Here is a 23,333-nt window from a genome sequence, read left to right as displayed (position 1 = left end):
TTTTGTATTTCTAGCAGAGACGGCGTTTCATCATGTTGGCCAGGCTGGTCTTGAACTCCTGACCTCAAGTGATCTGCCTCTCTCGTCCTCGTCCTTATTTTTGTTTATTTATGTATCTTTAGAGAGAGGGGCTCACTCTGTCACCCAGGCTGGAGTGCAGTGGTGCAGTCATAGCTCACTGTAGCCTCCACCTCCTGGGCTCAAGCAATCCTCCCACCTCAGCCTCCCAAATAGCTGGGACTACAAGTGTGAGCTACTGCACCCAGCCCACATATATATATATATTTTATATATACATTTTATATATATATATTTTATATATACATTTTATATATATATATTTTATATATATGTAATATATATATTATATATATATAGGCTGGTACAATCTTGGCTCACTGCAACCTCTGCCTCCTGGGTTCAAGCAATTCTCAAGCCTCAGCCTCTCGAGAAGCTGGGAACACCACACCCAGCTAATTTTTGTATTTTTAGTAGAGATGGGGTTTCACCATGTTGCCCAAGCTAGTCTCAAACTCCTGGCCTCAAGTGACCTGCCTATCTCAGCCTCCCAAAGTGCGGGGATTATAGGCCTGAGCCACCACACCCAGCCTAAATAAGTTTATTATACACACACACATATACACATTTGGGATCCTTTAATGTTGGGGTCTTTTAACATCTGGTTCACTCATACTTGGGTAGGGAACCTCAGCCAGGTAGAAGATCTTAGCAGCAACTATTGAGCTGCAGGGACTGAAGTCTAGAAGCAGGCGTGGAGCAAGCCTCTCCCTCTCTGTGTCCATGTGGGAGCACACTGCTCCTGTGCTGGAGCTGCTTCTGAGTCCCAAGTACTGCTGACTTTGCAGAAGAAAAATCACAGCACTTACTGTGTGCTGAGTGCTCTGCGAAAAGCCTCACATATATCATCTTGTTTAACCTTTATACAACCCTCTGAGCTAAGCATCATTAGAACGCCCATTTTTACAGATGAGAAAACCGAGGCTTAAAAGCCTTAGGCCAGGCTGTCCAAAACGGCATAGAGCTGATGAGCTGATGAGCTTCTGGCTCATGTTTCAGCTACTAGGATGTCTAGCTAAAATCTTAGGCCTGACATGAGTGGGAAGTAGACTTCAACTATCCCTTCCGACACAGCACTTGGAAAAGGAGACGCCCCTCTCCCCATTTACTTTTATTTACTTTTTTAACTCTCTGGAGCACCCCTAAAACATGGTGTTTCTCCCTCTTCTTTAAATAGACAACCTAGGAAACTTTCTGGAGAAAAATTTAGCAATATTTATCAAAAGCCTTAAAATATTTATGCTCTTTGACCCAGAAATTGCACTGCTAGGAATTTATCCCGTAACTTATATGTTTCAGGCCTCCCCAACCCGTGGGTACAAAGGACTCAAGTGTTACCTCCGCAGAGGAGCCCTGACCACCCCAGCTACAGTGCTTCTCCCCTCCCTTTTTTTGTCTTTCTTCAAAGTACTTGCCTCCAGGTGGAATGATAGGCTGTAACTGTCATAGAAGGTGAGTCCCCTGATAGCAGGGATTTTTCTGTTTTGCCCCTGCTTTATGTCCAGTGACTAAAATAGCACCCGGCACATTGTAAGCCGGCAACAAAGATTCATCAAAGAACGAATGAGCTTATGTTACATAAATACCTCAACTCCCAAGACTCTGAACCCTCATCGGCTTGGCTGGCAGCAGGTCTAGTCTTTTACAAATTTCCCACGCTCTCACACTGCCAAGGTTCCTCTAGAAGTTTCCGTAAGTTTGTCCCTGTCATTGCTCTGCACTGCTGCCAGCAGGTGGAGGGAGACATTCAGTCATGTCCCTTGAGACCAGATTCCACATCCCCTGGTCTCCCTAGCAGCCTCCAAGGAGCCATTCCTGCCATGCCACCTGCACCTGCTGGCCTCCACAGCCACAAGTGCTGCTGCCTCTTTGAGCTATCATGTTGTTGCTGGTCATGCCAGGAGCTTAGCTCACCCCTTGCAGAGGCAGTTTCAGTCCACAAGTTGCCTTGGTTTCAACCTCTGCCCGTTTGTACAGGCAGTGAGGACCCCCCCCCGCCAACTTTTGTAAAGTTCTGCCAGGGAGAGTTCTGTAACAAAGTTGCCTGGATCTCAACATGCTACAGCCTTTTCCATGCACCCCAACAAGCAGAGATGTCCACAAGGCACCTCCAGACTCAGGGCTGCTGGGTAGAGGGGGGTACACCAGGTGCGTCTGGAATCTGCCTTATCTCCCAGCCTCAAGCCCTGCACCTGGGTCTGATTCAACCTGAAGGAGCTTGCCTCTTCTTTAGCAGTGAGTTGAGGAGTGGGGAGTGGCACATATCAGAATCAGACTCTCTGGGTGGGTAAAGATGGGGAAGAGAGACAAAAGAACCCCACCCCCACTTCCTTGAAAACACCTGCCAAGGGTGAGTGCATTCCTCCCGGCTTACTCCTCTGTCCTGAGGGTTCTTCTTTTGCAATCTGGACTCGGTTTTGTTGTTGTTGCTGCTTTCTTTTAATCAGCTTTATTGAGCTGTAATTTACACACAATAAAATTCACCCATTTTAACTGTACAGTTCAAAGAGTTTTAACAAATGTATAAATCCATTTAACCACTACTACTTCAAGATACAGAACATTCCCATCTTCCCCAAAAGTTCCCTTAAGCCCCTTTGTGCTCAGTCTCCCCCACCAACCTCACCCCATCCCAGGCATTGATTTGTTTTCTGTCTCAATAGATTAGTTTTACCAGTTCTAGAATTTTCTATAAATGACATCATATTGAATGTTCTCTTTCATGTCTGGCTGTTTTTCACTTAGCATATTTTTTGAGATTCTTCTATGTTGTTGCACGTATTGATAGTTCATTCCTTTTCATTGCTGAGTAGTACTCTATTGCCTGGATATACTGAAATTTGTTCACACATTCTCCTGTTGATGGACACTTGAGTGGTTCCAGTTTTGGGGCTGTCATAAACAAAGCTGCTATGAATATTCGTGTACTCATGTTTTGGTGGACATGTTTTTTTTTTTTGCTTTGAATAAATATCTGAGGCTTGAATTGCCAATTATATGGAAAGTGTATATATTTAACTTTATAGTAACTGACAAACTGTTTTCCAAAGTGGCTTTACCATTTTGCATTCCTGCCAGCAAGGTATGAGCATTTGTTTGCTCTACATCCTCACCAGTATTTGGTATGGTCAGCTAAAACCTGTTTGTATATTCAGACCTTTGAAGTCTCATCTTAGATGCAAATAGATTTATAAAGAGGGCGATATCACCCCATTTCACTCACCCCATGAATCCCAGTCTTTTTCTTTTTTAAAAAATTTGGAACAGAGTCTTGCTCTGTTACCCGGGCTGGAGTGCAGTGGTGCGATCTTGGCTCACTGCAATCTCCACTTCCCAGGTTCAAGTGATTCTTGTGCCTCAACCTCCGATGTAGCTAGGACTGCAGGCATGTGCCACCTCAGCTAATTTTTGAATTTTTAGTAGAGACGGGGTTTCATCATGTTGGCCAGGCTGATCTCGAACTCCTGACCTCAAGTGATCCTCCCGCCTCGGTTTCCCAAAGTGCTGGGATTACAGACGTGAGCCACCATGCCCGGCCCACGAATCCCAGTCTTAAATGCAAATGGACCTGCTAGACAGGGGGAGGTTTGGTCTAAATCCTATCATCAGCCTTGTCTAAGTTCCAGTTTCTGCCCATTTATAGCTCAAATGAAATCATCAGATAGATACATCCATTTATATGTTCTCAAGGATGTTCATTGAAGCCTTGTCTAGAAACAGTGAAAAAAAACCTAGAAGTGATTCAAGTGTCAAAAACTAATAGACTGCTGATTCTAGGACTAGGGTAGGTAATATACAAGATAAACCTGTAGCATCTTGTAGTGCCAGAAGGTAAGGAAGGCACAAACAAACATCCAATTCACAGTGACAGGAGTATGTCAAAGGAATGCAGGAACCAAATTGAAGAGCTCCCAGTGGCTAAAACTAAACCAGTTTGAATAAACAAATAAAGCAGTATTAGATAGTATTGTTATTAATGACTGAACAGATAAATAATTTGGGGAGAAGAGACAAATCTCCCATGCTGTAGAAGTTAAAATAATGTTTGTAGATACCCTGTCCTCAAGAAGGGAAGCAAAACTCCCCACCCTTTACGTGTGGGCCACACATAGTGACTTTTCTTCCAAGGCAGTCAGTGTGGAAAGGAAATAAGAAGAGTCACTTAGAAGAATCGCTTGAACCCTGGAGGTGGAGGTTACAGTGAGCCGAGATCGCGCCACTGCACTACAGCCTGGGTGACAAGAGTGAGACTCGGTCTCAAAAAAAACAGAAGAGTCACTTTACAGTGGAGAAATGTGCAAACACTACCCTAGCCAGGTGATCAAGGTTAACATCAATCGTGATAAGTCATGTTGATACTATGGGCCCTTTGATATGATGTAATGAAAATGGCAGTTCACCTCTGTAGGTCTTCCTCCTAAAACATACATCTCCAATCTAATCATGAGAAAAACATCAGACAAATCTCAGATGAGAAACATTCTACAAAATACATAATGAGTACTCCTCAAAACTGTCAAGGTTATCAAAAACAAGGAAAGTCTGAGAAACTGTCTCAGCCAAGGGGGGCATAAGGAGACATGAAAACTAAATGTAAAATGTTCCTGGAAGGGATCTTGGAACAGAAAAAGGACAGCAGGTTAAAACTTAGAAAATTTGACAACAACACTTCATGCTAAAAACTCTCAGTAAATTAGGTATTGATGGGACGTATCTCAAAATAATAAGAGCTATCTATGACAACCCACAGCCAATATCATACTGAATGGGCAAAAACTGGAAGCATTTCCTTTGAAAACTGGCACAAGACAGGGATGCCCTCTCTCACCACTCCTATTCAACATAGTGTTGGAAGTTCTGGCCAGGGCAATTAGGCAGGAGAAGGAAATAAAGGGTATTCAATTAGGAAAAGAGGAAGTCAAATTGTCCCTGTTTGCAGACGACATGATTGTATATCTAGAAAACCCCATTGTCTCAGCCCAAAATCTCCTTAAGCTGATAAGCAACTTCAGCAAAGTCTCAGGATACAAAATCAATGTACAAAAATCACAAGCATTCTTATACACCAACAACAGACAAACAGAGAGCCAAATCATGAGTGAACTCCCATTCACGATTGCTTCAAAGAGAATAAAATACCTAGGAATCCAACTTACAAGGGATGTGAAGGACCTCTTCAAGGAGAACTACAAACCACTGCTCAACGAAATAAAAGAGGATACAAACAAATGGAAGAACATTCCATGCTCATGGGTAGGAAGAATCAATATTGTGAAAATGGCCATACTGCCCAAGGTAATTTACAGATTCAATGCCATCCTCATCAAGCTACCAATGACTTTCTTCACAGAATTGGAAAAAACTACTTTAAAGTTCATATGGAACCAAAAAAGAGCCCGCATCGCCAAGTCAGTCCTGAGCCAAAAGAACAAAGCTGGAGGCATCACACTACCTGACTTCAAATTATACTGCAAGGCTACAGTAACCAAAACAGCATGGTACTGGTACCAAAACAGAGATATAGATCAATGGAACAGAACAGAGCCCTCAGAAATAATGCCACATATCTACAACTATCTGATCTTTGACAAACCTGAGAAAAACAAGCAATGGGGAAAGGATTCCCTATTTAATAAATGGTGCTGGGAAAACTGGCTAGCCATATGTAGAAAGCTGAAACTGGATCCCTTCCTTACACCTTATACAAAAATTAATTCAAGATGGATTAAAGACTTAAACGTTAGACCTAAAACCATAAAAATCCTAGAAGAAAACCTAGGCATTACCATTCAGGACATAGGCATGGGCAAGGACTTCATGTCTAAAACACCAAAAGCAAATGGCAACAAAAGCCAAAATTGACAAATGGGATCTAATTAAACTAAAGAGCTTCTGCACAGCAAAAGAAACCACCATCAGAGTGAACAGGCAACCTACAAAATGGGAGAAAATTTTCACAACCTACTCATCTGACAAAGGGCTAATATCCAGAATCTACAATGAACTCAAACAAATTTACAAGAAAAAAACAAACAACCCCATCAAAAAGTGGGCGAAGGACATGAACAGACACTTCTCAAAAGAAGACATTTATGCAGCCAAAAAACACATGAAAAAATGCTCACCATCACTGGCCATCAGAGAAATGCAAATCAAAACCACTGTGAGATACCATCTCACAGCAGTTAGAATGGCAATCATTAAAAAGTCAGGAAACAACAGGTGCTGGAGAGGATGTGGAGAAATAGGAACACTTTTACACTGTTGGTGGGACTGTAAACTAGTTCAACCATTGTGGAAGTCAGTGTGGCGATTCCTCAGGGATCTAGAACTAGAAATACCATTTGACCCAGCCATCCCATTACTGGGTATATATCCAAAGGACTATAAATCATGCTGCTATAAAGACACATGCACACATATGTTTATTGCAGCATTATTCACAACAGCAAAGACTTGGAACCAACCCAAATGTCCAACAATGATAGACTGGATTAAGAAAATGTGGCACATATACACCATGGAATACTATGCAGCCATAAAAAATGATGAGTTCATGTCCTTTGTAGGGACATGGATGAAATTGGAAATCATCATTCTCAGTAAACTATTGCAAGAACAAAAACCCAAACACCACATATTCTCACTCATAGGTGGGAACTGAACAATGAGAACACATGGACACAGGAAGGTGAACATCACACTCTGGGGACTGTTGTGGGTTGGGGGGAGGGGGAGGGATAGCACTGGGAGATACACCTAATGCTAGATGATGAGTTAGTGGGTGCAGCGCACCAGCATGGCACATGTATACATATGTAACTAACCTGCACATTGTGCACATGTACCCTAAAACTTAAAGTATAATAAAAAAAAAACTTAGGAAATTTGAATAATTATGGGCTTTAGTTAATAACAATGTATCAATATAGGTTCATTGATTATAATAAATGTACCACGCTAATGTAGGATGTTAATAATAGAGGAAACTGGGTATGAGGTCTTTAGGAACTCTCTGTAGTATATTCATATTTTTCTGTAAATCTAAAACTTAATAAATAAAAAGTTTATTTAACCCCCTCTCCCAATAGTGGACTTCCTAAATAAATTACAGAAGCTTCATTAAATGGAGTATACTACAGCCTTTAAAGTGGATGCAATAGATATTTATATGTGCATCAGAAAATATTCTTGGCTGGCCTTGGTGGCCCACACCTGTAATCCCAGCACTTTGGAAGGCTGAGGTGGGTGGATCACTTGAGGTCAGGAGTTCGAGACCAGCCTGGCCAACATGGTGAAACCCTGTCTCTACTAAAAATATAATAATGAGCTGGGCATGGTGGCGGGCACCTGTAATCCCAGCTACTCGGGAGGCTGAAACAGGAGAATCGTTCGAATGCAGGAGGCGGAGGTTGCAGTGAGCTGAGATCGCGTCATTGCAGTCCAGCCTAGGTGACAAGAGTTAAACTCAGTCTCAAAAAAAAAAAAAAATTCTTAAAACATTGTTAAAATGAAAAAAGTCAGTAACAGAATAATACATATGCCACAATCTGATTTTTAAAATACACGTTCATATGGGAAAAGTATAGAAGGCCAAATCAACATGCTAAGAGAAATTGTCTATAGGTGAGATAATTTCCAATTGTTTAATTTATTTTTCTTTTTACTTACCTCTATTCTCTTTTTTTTCTCTCTCTCTCTTTTTTTTTTTTAGACAGGGCTCATTCTATTGCCCAGGCTGGATGGAGTGCAGTGGTGTGATCACAGCTCGCTGCAGTCTCAACCTCCCGGGCTCAAGTGATCCTCCCACCTCAGCCTCCTGAGTAGCTGGGACTACAGGCATGTGCCAACATACCCAGCTATTTTCGTATCTTTTTTTAGAGATGGGGTCTCGTCATGTTGCCCAGACTGGTCTCAAACTCTGGGGCTCAAGCAATCAATCCGCCTGCCTTGGCCTCCAAAAGCGCTGGGATTATAGGCATGAGCCACCGTGCCCAGCCTATTTTATCATTTTTAAATGATGGTTCACCTCTATGACAAAGCCTCAGCCAACATCATACTGAATAGGCAAAAGCTGAAAGCATTCCCTTTGAGAACTAGAACAAGGCAAGGATGCCCACTCATACCACTCCTATTCAATATAGCACTGGAAGTCCTAGCCAGAGCAATCAGGCAAGAGAAAGACATAAAGAGCATCCAAATTGGAAAAGAAAAAGTCAAACTGTCTCTCTTCACTGATGATATGATTCTATACCTAGAGAACCCTAAAGACTCTGCCAAAAGGCTCCTGGAACTGATAAATGACTTCAGTATAGTTTCAGGATACAAATCAATGTACAAAAATCAGTAGCATTTCTATACACCAATAATATTCAAGCTGAGAGCCAAAACAAGAATACAATCCCATTTTCAACAGCCACACACACACACACACACAAACCTACAAATACATCTAACAAAGGAGGTGAAAGAGCTCTACAAGGAGAACTACAAAATACTGCTGAAAGAAATAATAGATGACACAAACAAATGGACAAACATTCATGCTCATAGATTGAAAGAATCAATATTGTTAAAATGGCCAGACTGCCCAAAGCAATCTACAGATTCAGCACTATTCCTACCAAACTACCAATGTAATTTTTCACAGAATTAGAACAAACTATTCTAAAATTCATATGGAACCAAAAAAGAGCCTGAATAGCCAAAGCAATTATAAGCAAGAAGAACAAAGCCAAAGGTATCACATTTCCTGGCTTCAAACTATACTACAGGGCTACAGTAACCAAAACAGCATGGTACTGGTACAAAAACAGGCACATAGACCAATGGAACAGAATAGAAAACCCAGAAATAAGGCTGCACACCTACAGTCATCTGATCTTTGACAAAGTCGACAAAAATAAGCAATGAGGAAAGGACTTCCTATTCAATAAATGGTGCTGGAATAGCTGGTTAGCCATATGCGGAAGAATGAAACTGGACCCCTACCTTTCATCAGATACACAAATTAACTCAAGATGGATTAAAGATTTAAATATAAGTCCTCAATCTATAAGAATACTAGAAGAAATCCTAGGAAATACCATTGAGGACATTGGCCTTGGGAAAGAATTTCTAAGTCTTCAAAAGCAATTGCAACAAAACCAAAAATTGATAATTGGGGCCTAATTAAACCAAAGATCTTCTGCATGGCAAAAGAAACTATCAACAGAGTGAAAAGACAATCTACAGAATGGGAGAAAATATTCACAAACTATGCATCTGGCAAAGGTCTAATATTCAGAATCTGTAAGGAACTTAGAACAGTTCACAAGCAAAAGCCAAATAAACCCATTAAAAAAGTGGACGAAGTACATAAACAGACCCTTCTCAAAAGAAGACATACAAGTGGCCAACAAACATGAAAAAAATGCCCAGCATCGCTAATCATCAGAGAAATGCAAATCAAAACCACAGTGAGATACCATCTCACACCAGTCAGAATCTCTATTATTAAAAAGTCAAGGCCGGGTGTGGTGGCTCACGCCTGTAATCCCAGCACTTTGGGAGGATGAGGCGGGTGGATCACGAGGTCAGGAGATCGAGACCATCCTGGCTAACATGGCTAAACCCCGTCTCTACTAAAAATACAAAAAATTAGCCGGGCGTGGTGGCAGGCGCCTGTAGTCCCAGCTACTTGGGAGGCTGAGGCAGGAGAATGGCGTGAACCCGGGAGGCGCAGCTTGCAGTGAGCCGAGATCGCGCCACTGCACTCCAGCCTGGGCAACAGAGCTAGACTCCATCTCAAAAAAAAAAAAAAAAAAAAAAAGTCAAAAAACAACAGAAGCTGGTGAGGCTGTGGAGTAAAGGGAATGCTTATACACGGTTGGTGGGAATGTAAATTAGTGCAGCCCCTGTGGAAAGCAGTTTGGAGATTTCTCAAAGCACTTAAAAGAGAACTACCATTCAATCTAGCCATCCCATCACTGGGTATATATCCAAAAGAAAATAAATAATTTTAACAAAAAGATACACGCACTTGTATGTCTATAGCAGCACTATTCACAATAGCAAAAACATGGACTCAACCTACGTGCCCATCAACTGTGGACTGGATAAAGAAAATGTGGTACATATATACCACGGAATACTACACAGCCATAAAAAGAATGAAATTATGTCTTTGGCAACAACATGGATGCAGCTACAGGCCATTATCCTAAATGAATTAATGGAGGAACAGAAAACCAAATACTGCACATTCTCACTTATAAGTGGGAGCTAAACATTGGGTACTCATGGACATAAAGATGGCAATGATAGACACTGGGGACTCCTATGGAGGGAGGGAGGGGAACAAGAATTGAAAAACTGTTGGGTACTATGCTCACTACCTGGGTGATGTGATCAGTCGTACCTCAAACCTCAGCATCATGCAATATACTCATGTAACAAACCTGTGCATGTACCCTCTGAATCTAAAATAAAAGTTGAAATTATAAAATAAATAAATATAAACAAATAAAAAGTAAATGAAATAAATGATGGCTCAGTGTATCATGCATGATGTGTTAGGCAACATTTTCAGGTGACCGCCAATGAGCCTTGCCTAATCAATCACCTTCCCTTGAGTGTGTGGGACATGTGCATATGAGGACTGTCACTCCTTTGATGGGCGACATTATATGACAAATGTGAGAGGATTTTTGCAGATGTAATTCAAGTCCCTTGCCTGAGATTGGAGAAGATGCTGCGGGTCTTGAAGAAGCACGCTGCCATGAGTCTACAGCTACAAAAAGATGAATTCTGCCAACAACTGCCTGAGACCATAGCCCTAGCCAATAACTGCATTGCAGGTTTGTGAAACTCACTGAGGACCCACCTAAGCCATGCCCAGACGTCTGGCCTAAGGAAACAGCAAGATAATAAATAGATGTTGTTTAAGCCACAACATTTGTGATAATGTGTCACGCAGCAGTAGAAAACTAGTACAGATAATGAAAAATAATAATAAAGGAAGGGAAAGTCAACTTAGGACAAATAGAATGAGATCATTTCATTTCCAAACACATAAAAATGCTTTTCTTATCCAGCACCGTGGGCCTGTTAGGTGGACTTCTGTCATTCAAAGTATTCATGGCTCCTGGCTCCAAAGTTTTTCAAACTACCCAGGTAAAGTTGTTTGTATTCTATGCCAATGGATTAATCAAACCAAATGCGGCTAGGCGCGGTGGCTCATGCCTGTAATTCCAGCACTTTGGGAGGCTGAGGCCGGTGAATCACCTGAGGTCACGAGTTTGTGACCAGTCTGGCCAACATGGCAAAACACCATCTCTACTAAAAATATAAAAATTAGCCAGGTGTGGTGGCAGGCACCTGTAATCCCAGCTACTTGGGAGGCTGAGGCAGGAGAATTGCTTGAACGCAGGAGGTGGAGGTTGTAGTGAGCCGAGATCGTGCCACTGCACTCCAGCCTGGGAGACAGAATGAGACTCTGTCTCAAAAAAAAAAAAAAAAAAAGATCAAACCAAATGCTATGAATAAAAGTACAAATACTCTTAAATTATATGTAGCTGTCAGGCAGTAAACTCAACAAAATATGAAATAACTCAGCTATAAAGGAAGAAGACAGAGAAAGCTATTAGAAAGCCTGTTCTTTTTCCCCTCCAAAATGGAAAAATCTCTTTTTAAAAAATAATACATGATCATTATTTTAAAACTCTAACAATACAGACTGAATGAAAGAACACCGTTCTAGGAAAGTCAATTTTAAGATTAGGAAATCATTGAGAGGGTGAACTATTTTATGTATGTGAAAGAGGGAAAGGAAATGGCTTGAGATCCTGCACAGGTGCTGGGCCATGAGTCCTAGGTAGCCCCCATAAAAGCTGCCATCACTGTGCTGCGGTCATCATTATTTAACATTTGCACAAGCCCTTTTTAATGTCCCAAACACCTTCTTGTTTGTTAAGGCCTGGAGGGAAGAGATGGAGTTTGTAAGAGGAATGATGTGAGAAGCCGGTTGCCCCCAGAAGAAGGAGCCCACGCCAGACTCTTGCTGGGGCTGGCCAACCTCCATCTGGGCTTCCCACACCCATCCCCCAACCTCCCTGAACTGTCACCTAGGCAGGCAGTGTGGCTACCTAGGCTGGGAGGGGTGCCCTTCTAGGAGTCATCAAACTGCGCCTTTGAAACCTCAGAGTATCATTTTGACTTTAAAAGGAGCAGAAAAAGAAGGGCTCTCTGAAGTGTGATTGAAGAATTAAGGATAAAGCTCTCGATCCAAAAATATTTCAATGACTACCTTTCACTGTGCTCTAATTCCACCATTAAAGAGTCATCTGGGGGGGATTTTGAAGGCTTTTCTGTTTTTAAGAAGCCCTTAATAAATGTAAACATCCCTAGGAGATGTAATAGGGAGTTTGACACCTCAGAAAGGATTAGATACAACCCGTTGATAGTAAGAGGATGGCTGAAGGGTGGAAAGAAAGCGAGATAAAGGGCCAATTTCCTGGGAGAGGTGGTGGAGGGACAGCCTCTGCCTCTCTCACTGCCTTGTGTAAATAGGAGGCATGTGCGTGGCCAGGCGCCCCTCCTGCCTCCACTTCGGACATCGCCCAGGGATTGTGATGCGCTTGCCCACCGGCCTCGAGCATCCTTCTCCACACAGCTCCCCAGGGTGCCACTAGTGGTCAGCTGGGGCAGGCTGTGGGGATGAACCTGCCCTGTCTTGCAGACCAGGTCCTGGGCAAGGCTTGGCTACCTGGAATGGGCACTTGAAGCAGTCATTTCAAGATGCAGGGCAATAATTCAGATTTTGTGGTGCAAGATCCAGTGTTATGATAATGTTAGCAACCACCTAAGTATGGTTTATAACACAACATCATCTCATTTAATTCTCACACCTGCCACCCCCCCACCCATGAATACATCACAAATCCCTGGGCTATGTCTGAAGTGGAAGCAGGAGGGGTCCCTCCACCACCTCTCCCAGGAAATTGGCCCTTTATCTCACTTTCTTTCCACCCTTCAGCCACCCTGTTACTATCAATACTTTCATGAAACAGACAAATAAGAAAAGACTCAGCTAGCTCATGGTGGTACCAGGATCTCCATCGGAGTCTTTTAACACCAAACTCGTATTCTTTCCTGACCAGCCCCCCTCCCCTCCCCGCCAGATCCTGACCCAGGCACAGTGTTGCAGATCTAATGCAGGTAATAGTGGAAGAATAGCACATATGTAAATAGGTAAACCTTCCTAGCATGGTTCCCACCCCATCACCCATCACTGAGACACCCTGGCTAACTAACCTCACTGCCAGTAATTCCTATGTTCCAGAACCCCACGGACACCAAAAAACAAAAACTTAAAAAATTCATAGATAACTGTTTGTTTTAAAAATGTAAACCATTCCAAAGTACACGGAGTAAAGGTAAGTCTTCCTTCACCCATCCTTAGCACTCCAAACCATTTTCTAGGCTAATCATTGTTAACAGTTTGCTAGGCATCCTTCCAGACAGTTTTCTATGCATTTATATGCATATAAATGTAAATATTTGGGCCGGGCATGGTGGCTCACACCTGTAATCCCAGCACTTTGGGAGCCTGAGGTGGTTGCATAACCTGAGGTCAGGAGTTCGAGACCAGCCTGGCCAACACAGTGAAACCTCATCTCTACTAAAAATAGAAAAATTAGCTGGGCGTGGTGGTGCCTGCCTGTAGTCCCCCCTACTTGGGAGGCTGAGGCAGGGGAATTGCTTGAACCTGGGAGGCGGAGGTTGCAGTGAACTGAGATTGCTTCACTGCACTCCAGCCTGAGTGACAGAGTGAGGCTCTGTCTAAAAAATATGTATATATATATTTATATTTATTGATATCTATATTTATTATATAAAAATATTAATTATATATTTATTTAATATATAATATTTAATATATTTATTTAATATAGTAAATATATTTATATTTGTTATATATAATATATAAATATATATTTATATATTCAAATATGCAGGTTTTACAATGTATATCAACAGGACTTTCCTATACACATTGGTCTGCCACTTTTTCACTTCACGCTGTCTTGGGGACCTTTACATTTAAGTGTATATAAATTTGCATCATTCTATTAAACTACTTCCCCAGTCTTCAATTGTATGTACATAGCCTTCTTTCTATCAAAGGACATTTATGTTATTAGCAGTATTTCAGTTTTACAAACAATGCTGCAGTGAACAGTATTGTAATTGCAATCTCTTGCGCATGAGCCAATATTTCTGTAGGATAAATAAACTAGAAGAGAAATTGCTGGGTTAAAGTGTATATGTATCAGTCCTAGTAGCTGGGAAATTAAAAAAGAGAAAAAAAGAGTATACATAGTTTACGTTTTGATAGATGCTGCCAAGACCACCCCCAAAGCTGGTACCATTACATTTCTACCAACAGGATCTAAGAGTACCTCTTCCCCCATCTTTGCCCACACTGGATATTATTCTTCTTGAAAATCTTTACTATTGAATAGGTGAACACTGATATCTTATTGTTTTAATTTGCATGTCACTGATTATTAGTGAGATGGAACAATAGGCATTGTTTAAGTTTCTCATCTCTCTTAACCTCTCAGCAATTTTATTGACACCCTCCCTAAAATGCCCACCTTTTCTTGGCTTTTGTGAGCCCCACACCACTCTTGGCTTTGTTTCTATCTATACCTCTGGCCTCTCTCAAGCAGTCTCCAGTCTTGACTCCTCCTTTCCTGGCTTTAAATATTGATGCTGCTCAGGGCTTGGTCTTAGCTACTTCCTCCCTCTCCACAAAACACCCAGGTCTCTCCATCTACATTCTCTCCTCTGACAACCTCATTCAGACCCATTGAGACTTTTATTTATTTTTTATTTTTGAGACGGAGTTTTGCTCTTGTTGCCCAAGCTGGAGTGCAATGGCAAGATCTCAGCTCACTGCAACCTCTGCCTCCCGGCTTCAAGCGATTCTCCTGGCTCAGTCTCCAGAGTAGCTGGGATTACAGGCATGCACCCAGCTAATTTTATATTTTTAGTAGAGATGGGGTTTCTCCATGTTGGTCAGGCTGGTCTCGAACTTCCAACCTCAGGTGATCCTTCCACCTCGGCCTCCCAAAGTGCTGGGATTACAGGCGTGAGCCACCTCGCCTGGCCCATTGAGGCTTTAAATATTGTCTGTACACCAATGACTCCCAAATTTTATCTCTATCCTTGTCTCTCCTCTTGCTGTACACCTGGCTATTCCACATCTCTACTTGGATATCTCAAGAGCATTCCAAAACTGAACTCAGGAGTTTATTCCCCCAAACTACTCCTTTTTTAGGGTTCTCAATTCAGTGATTGTCTTGCCAACCTCTGGTTGCTCAATGAGAATCTTGGGAGTCATCCTGGACTCCCTCCCCATGACTCCAGTATCCAATCCATTCCAAGTCCTATGGGCTCTATGTCCTAAGTGTCTCAGGAGAGTATCCCTTTCTTTCCATCTCCACTGATCCCATCTCCCCAGAACTTCCGCAAGGGCATCCTAACTGGTTTCCCTGAATCCATGCTTGCCCTTAGCCAGCATGTTCTCTACAATATAGCCAAAATGATTTTCAGAAAGCTAATCTGATTATGTCACTCCCCTGTACGAAGATACAGCCACAAACTTGTTAAACACAAAATTATTTACCAAAAGAAAGAAAGGATGAAAAAACTTAAATATTCACAAATATCAGATTGGGCCAGGTGTGGTGGCTCATGCCTATAATCTCAGCACTTTGGGAGGCCAAGGTGGGAGGATCACTTGAATCCAGGAGGTCAAGGCGGCAGTGAGCTAGGACCATGCCACTGTGTTCCAGCCTGGGCAACAGAGTGAGATTCAGTCTCAAAAAAAAAAAAATTAATTAAGTAAAAAATACAGATCAGTCAGACACACTTAGTATATCCATTTGATGAGACAGTATGCAGTTATAAAAAACAAGTGTAGTTCCAGCAAATGTTGTTAAGAATCAGATAAATGCTATTATTTAAAAATCTAGAGCTGTGGTGTCCAACAGAAATATAACATGAGCCTCATATATAATTTAAAATCCTTTAGTAGTCATGTTTTAAAAAGTAAAAAAAATTAAATTAATTTTCATAATGTATTTTATTTAATCCAATATTTCAAAAATTTAACATTTCAACATGTAATCAATATAAAAATTCTTATTGGGGTGTTTTATATTCTTCTTTCACACTAAGTCTTCAAACTTGAGTATTTTTTTTGTGGGGGGGGCAGGGTTTGGTGTTTTTTTTTTTGTTTGAGATGGAGTTTCACTCTTGTTGCCCAGGCTGGAGAGCAATGGCGCGATCTCAGCTCACTGCAACCTCCGCCTCCTGGGTTTAAGAGATTATCTCGCTTCAGCCTCCCGAGTAGCTGGGATTACAGGTGCCCACCACCATGCCCAGCTAATTTTAGTAGAGACAGGGTTTCACTATGTTGGCCAGGCTGGTCTCAAACTCCTGACCTCAGGTGATCTGCCCCCCTCAGCCTCCCAGAGTGCTTGGATTACAGACGTGAGCCACAGCACCTGGCTTGTATATATATATATATATATTTAAACAGTTATGCATTTATTTTCATGTGTAAGAAGACAACCATAACTGCCACATGAACATGACTGTGTGGATACACAGTTCAGCACAAGGCTAAAGTCAGAAGTGAGTGAAAACAAAATAGCACGTTGATTTAAGTGAAATAACAGAACAGGAGGCCTTTGGTTATGATAAAAATTGTGGAGGTGGTCTGTGAATGCAGAAGTTCAGGGCTCACTTCTCCAGGCTTAGGGTGAGATGCTGTGCCCTGGACTGAAGCTCCTGGGGTTCTACAGAGAAGCTTGCCCAGTGCACGGCCCCTGTGATGTTCTCCCAGGAGCCTGTGGTACAGCAAGACCCCAGGGAGGAAAGCACATTCTGTTTAACTTGTCCATGCTCTGCAAAATGTCTTAGAAGTGATGAAGCAATGATGATGATTCTCTTTCAAAGGGAAGAAGAATCTTCTAGATGTGGCATTGAGGAGGCAGTGGTTACAAGACGGGCTGGGCTACAGGGCCCGAGTGGGTCTTGGGGTCATAACTAGGGGACTGAAGGGACATCTGTCCTGGAACCGTCCTGGAGAAGTGCTTGTGTGTGTTTGGGGGTGGGGTGGTGCACGGCCCCTGTCAAGGCTGCAGGAGGCCCACTCGGCCCTGTGCCCAGCATGCAACAGGCTCTCACCCCATGCCTGCTGACTCTCTACAGCACCCGGGAGGAGGTGCCAGAAGGCAGATTGGGGGCTGCTAACATCCTAGGGTATCTGTGGACCACCCTCTCCTCCTAGGCCTGGGCCCCAGCCCCACTTTAGCACCACACATTCCAGAGTGAGGAAGTCCAGGGCTGTGCCCCCAATGGGTCCCATTCTTGTACGTGTGCAAACCAAGGGGAGGTGTTTGCTATTACACTGCCTCCCCTAAATCCAAAGAATGTTGATTCCCATCATTTCAACCTCAGCATTTTCTTTTCCTTTTTTCTTTTCTTTTTCTTTTTCTTTTTTTTTAAATTTTGAGATGGAGTTTCACTCTTATTGCCCAAGCTGGAGTGCAGTGGCACGATCCCGGCTCACTGCAACCTCTGCTTCCTGGGTTCAAGCCATTCTCCTGCCTCAGCCTCCCTAGTAGCTGGGATTACAGGCAGCTGCCACCATGACTGGCTAATTTTTTGTATTTTTAGTAGAGACAGAGTTTCACCATGTTGGCCAGGCTGGTCTCGAACTCCTGACCTCAGGTGATCCACCCGCCTCGGCCTCCCAAAGTGCTGGGATTATAGGCATTAGCCACCGCTCCCAGCCAACTTCAACATTTTCAAAAGCACTTTTTTTAAATTTTTTTTTTTTTTTTTGAGGCGGAGTCTCGCTCTGTCACCCAGGCTGGAGTGCAGTGGCGCGATCTCGGCTCACTGCAAGCTCCGCCTCCTGGGTTCACGCCATTCTCCTGCCTCAGCCTCCCGAGTAGCTGGGACTACAGGCGCCCGCCACCACGCCCGGCTAATTTTTAGTATTTTTAGTAGAGACGGGGTTTCACCGTGTTAGCCAGGATGGTCTCGATCTCCTGACCTCGTGATCCACCCGCCTCGGCCTCCCAAAGTGCTGGGATTACAGGCGTGAGCCACCGCGCCCGGCCTTTTTTAAATTTTTAACATGGAGTCTCACTCTGTCGCCCAGGCTGGAATGCAGTTGTGCAAGCTCAGCTCACTGCAGCCTCTGCCTCCCACATTCAAGCAATTCTCCTGCCTCAGCCTCCCAAGTAGCTGGGACTACAAGCATGTGCCACCACGTCTGGCTAATTTTTGTATTTTTAGTAGAAACGGGGTTTCACCGTGTTGGCCAGGCTGGTCTTAAACTCCTGACCTCAAGTGATCCGCCCACCTCGGCCTCCCAAAGTGCTGGGATTACAGTCTTGAGCCACTGTGTTCAGCCTAAAATGCACTTTTTAAGGGACTTTGGAGTTTTTCCTCAAACAGCTCAACTGTGCAAAGCCATGCTGGTCTCAGCACCCCGACCAGACAGCTACAGTCAGCACTAGGGGTCCAATTGTCCCCGGCAGACTCCCCACAGCTTTCCCCTGGAAGTGGGGTGGGGCCAGCAAGGAATTCTGGGGGCGACGCTCATGGTCCAGGAACCTTCTGGTGCCCAGAGGGTAAAGGAGGAGTGGAAGTTCTGACGGCGCTCAGCCCCACTGTGTCCTGGAAAAGCTGGGCCGACTTGCAGGCTGGTCCCCATGGAGGCTCAGAAGGAAAAGTGTGCAAGAGCAGGTCAGGTAGGGAAACCAAGTCAGGAAAGGGCCCCAGCCGGGACTAGTGGTCCGCTCACTGCCTGACACCCGGCCGGCACTCTCAGCAGCACCCCGCAGCACTCTGCTTCAGGTGGCACGCCTTGCAGAAGAGATGGTTGTTGAGCGGGTAGCAGCCTTGGTCCGTGGGCTCAATAGACAGGAGGATCCTGCAGTCCTCATACCTGTAGCAATTTTCATGAAGTTTCTTCCAGTGCACTCGATTTTGAAGGCATCTTTCCCATCCCGAGGAATGATGGGATTCTCACAGATGCTGCAGACGGGGGCAAATTTCCTGCAGAAGTCGTCCAGGCAGTACACCTCGTTCTGGCTGCCCGGGGCAAAGCTCTCATCCCCGATGCACCGGGCGCAGGTCACACACGTGAAGCAGGCGGGGTGGAAGGCCTGGTCCGGGGCCCTGATGATGTGCTCCCGGACCACCTCGCCACACTTGCTGCACTTCTGCAGCGTGTCCTGGCAGCAGGGTTCGCAGAGGGGTCGTATATCCTTCTGATAGAAGCTCTGCCCAGCCAGCTGGCGGCGGCAGGTACGGCACGTGAAGAACTGGACATGGTACTGCCTCTTCATGGCCTCCGCAGCCAGCTCCTGGGGGGACACAGTCTTATGGCAGAAGGCACGGATGTCTGTGGACGCCTCTCTCTCAACAGGCTCTGCTGGGGGAGGCAGCAGCTCTTTTTCCACGGGCCTGAAGGGATCCGGCCCAGGCTGGACTGAAGGTCTCTCCGCAGGGGCCTGTGGTGGGGGTGGGGACGGGGGCAGGTGCAGCTGCTCTAAGTCCGCAATAAGTGAGGCCCCCATTGGAGCAGGAGCCTCGTCTTCAGAAGGCAGGAGCACCGGCGGGGGCGGTGAAGCGGGTGGGAGGAGGTCCAGGTGGGGAAGCACGTCCTAACCACCCAGGACAGGAGGAGGGGGTGGACATCCCAGGCTGCCCGCGCCCCGGCGGCTCCGACCCCTGTGTATTTTATACTTACAGCATATCTCAATTCAGACACTAAATTTTCATCAGAAATACTTATCTCTGAAGACTTAGATTTTATAAAGTAAATTTACAGTTGAAAAGCAGATTCACATACCTACATTGTTCCAAAATACTTAAACGTTTTCCAGTAACTAAGTCAAACATCAGTTTTTAAGTTTAAATGTTAAAGATAAATAACATCGTCCAGGGAGAGTGGCTCATGCCTGTAATCTTAGCACTTTGAGAGGCCAAGGTGGGAGGATCACTTGAGGCCAGGAGTTCAAGACCAGCCTGAGCAACACAGCAAGACTCCATCCCTACAAAAAGAAAAAAGAAAAATTAGCCAGGCATGGTTGTGTGTGCTTTGTAATCCCAGCAACTTGGGAGGCTGAGGCGGGAGGATCACTCAAGCCCAGGAGATGGAGGCTGCAGTGAGCAATGAATGCACCACTGCACTCCAGCCTGGGCAACAGAGTGAGACCCTGTCTCAAAATAATAATAAAAATAAATTTAGTTCTTCACTGGCAGTAGCCACATTCCTCCTTCTCCTTCTTCTTCTTTTTTATACAGGGTCTCACTCCGTCGCCCAGGTTGGAGTGCAGTGGCGTAATCACAGCTCACTGTGGCCTGGATCTTCCAGGCTCAGGTGATTCTGGCACCTCAGCCTCACGGGTAGCTGTGACTAGAGGCACGCATCACCATGCTCAGCTAATTTTTTGTACTTTTAGTAGAGACAGGGTTTCGCCATGTTGCCCAGGCTGGTTTCAAACTCCCAGACTCAAGGGATCCACTCACCTCAGGCTCCCAAAGTGCTAGGATTACAGGAGTGGGCCACTGTAGCCACATTTCAAGTGCTCATTTGCCACACATGGCTGGTGGCTACTGTATTTGTTGAATGATACATTTCTAGAGTAATATTAAGACTGAAAGTTCCCTGATTCATTTATAAACGTTGCAAACATTATTATAAAAGTCCTTCAAAGGATAAAAATATTTCATCCTTACCTTTCTTGGAAATAAATAACAAATAAATATGAGCAAATTAAATCAAGGAATATTTTCAAATAATTGTAGCCAAATATAATATATGTATACTATTTTATTTTATTTATTTATTTATTTTTTTGAGATGGAGTCTTGCTCTGTCACCCAGGCAAGGGCATGCACAGTGGCATGATCTTGGCTCACTGCTTCCTGGGTTCAAGCGATTCTCATGCCTTAGCCTCCCAAGTAGCTGGGATTATAGGTGTCTGCCACCACGCCTGGCTAATTTTTGTATTTTTAGTAGAGACCCAGTTTTGCCATGTTGGCCAGGCTGGTTTCGAACTCCTGACCTCAGGTGATCCTCCCGCCCCTGCCTCCCAAAGTGCTGGGATTACAGGCATCAGCCACCTCACCCAGCCAAATAGAATATATTTAAGAAATGAACAAATGATCCTTCTTGAGTTTTCCTATTGGTATAAGATATCCCATTTACAATCAGCATAAAAAATAAAATACAAATAAATAAGCTTAACAAAAATGTGCAAGATACTTATGAAGAAATGATAAAACTTTGCTAAAGGGCATAAAAGAAGATGAAAAGTGGAGAGGCACAGTCCAAGATCCTGGGAGGAAAGACTAAATATTGTTAAAGATGTGAAGCCTTCTGAAGTTAATCTATAAGTTTAAAGTAAGTCAAATCAAAATGCTAAATTAAACATTCGTTGGTGGGTGGGTGGGACTAGTTAAACTAATCCTAATGTTTATCTAGAAGAATAAACAAATAAAGAACAGCCAAGAAAATAACGAAGAAAGAATAACTTGTGCTACCTGATATGAAACTGTAGTGATGAAAAACATTGTGGTACTGGAGCAAGAAAAGACAGATCCATGGAGGTAGACCCATGAATTTAGGAGAATTTGGTAAATAACGAAGATGATATTTCAACTTGATGGGGAAAATATTGATTATTTAATAAAAGTTATCCGTACATCGGATATCCTTTGGAAAAAAAAGTAAAGTTGTCTCCTACTATACTCCTAAATAAATTCCAGATAGTTTAAGGATTTGGAAATAAAACAAAGAAACAAAAACTCAAAAGTCCTAGGAGATAGTAGTGGATTACATTTTAAAAGAATTTGGGGGCCAGGCGCAGTGACTGACGCCTGTAATCCCAGCACTTTGGGAGGCCAAGGCAGGTGGATCACGAGGTCAAGAGATAGAGACCATCCTGGCCAACATGGTGAAACCTCATCTCTACTAAAAATACAAAAACTAGCTAGGCGTGGTGGCACGCACCTATAGTCCCACCTACTCAGGAGAATTGCTTGAACCCAGAAGGCGGAGGTTGCAGTGAGCCGAGATTGCGCCACTGCACTCCAGCCTGGTGACACAGTGAGACTTGGTCTCAAAAAAAAAAAAAAAAAGAAAAAAGAATTTGGGGATAGGGAGGTCTTTTGGTAATGTGGTGTTAAGCCACAAGTCATAGAGGAAGTGATTGGCAGGTTTATTTCAGCACACACTACCGGTGAGATGTAAGTAAAAATCTACTAGGACCTTCTGGGAAAGAATTTCCTCCCTGATGAAAATAGTAGATCTGGGGGATGGCAAAAAAATTCTTTGTCCTTATTCTCTCTTTTTTTTTGTCCTCATCCTTCCTAATCAGAGTATGAGGATATCATATTCAAAGGTGTGGCAGGCATTTTGTCTCACTGAGGGGAGGCACTGTCAACACACACTAAACGGCAAATCTGAAGGACATACAGAGACTGATGACATCTCTGAACCACCAGACCAATCCTGTGACCGCCTACTTCTGAATTTCAGGTTAACTAAACAGCTAATATTGTATGGTTTAAGGCCGTCACTTGGCTTTTTGTTTGCTCAGGCTGCTACAAATACATAAAAATACACTTTGGGAGGCTGAGGTGGGTGGATCACTTGAAGTCAGGAGTTTGAGACCAGCCTGGCCAACATGAGGGAACCCCGTCTCTACTAAAAATACAAAAATTAGCTGGGCGTGGTGGCACACACCTGTAGTCCCAACTACTCGGGAGGCTGAGGCAGAATAGCTTGAACCCAGGAGCCAGAGGTTCCAGTGAGCTGAGATCGTGCCACTGCACTCCAGCCTGGGTGACAGAATGAGACCCCATCTCAAAAGAAAACCCACCAAATATATAAAAATAAGAACTTTCTATGGCGAAAGATACAATGAACTAAGAAAAAACAATTTCAACATAGATGTCAAGGTTAATAGCCTTGATATATAAAGGACTTTTACCAATCAATAAGGAAAGAAGAATGCTTTTATAAAATAAAATAGGCAAAACACATGAATAGGTAATTCATAAACTAAATTGGGCAAATAAAGATATAAAAGCATGCTTCAACCTCACTGATAATCAAAGTCTTACAGATTGAAACCAAAATGAAATCTCATTTTCAGCCATCTTACTGGCAAAGA

General features: G+C 43.5%; 1 pseudogene; it reads right to left on the bottom strand.

Annotated features, from left to right (window-relative positions):
- Positions 1-18,972: 18,972 nt before the first annotated feature.
- LOC101152573 (filamin-binding LIM protein 1-like) lies at positions 18,973-20,583 on the bottom strand (annotated as a pseudogene).
- Between the last annotated feature and the right edge of the window lie 2,750 nt (positions 20,584-23,333).

The sequence above is a fragment of the Gorilla gorilla genome, chromosome 9 (assembly GCF_029281585.2).
Source record: "Gorilla gorilla gorilla isolate KB3781 chromosome 9, NHGRI_mGorGor1-v2.1_pri, whole genome shotgun sequence".
In the NCBI taxonomy this organism is placed as follows: Eukaryota; Metazoa; Chordata; class Mammalia; order Primates; family Hominidae; genus Gorilla; species Gorilla gorilla.
Note: the sequence above shows the minus strand (reverse complement) of the source record. Positions and strands in the feature narration are given on the sequence as shown.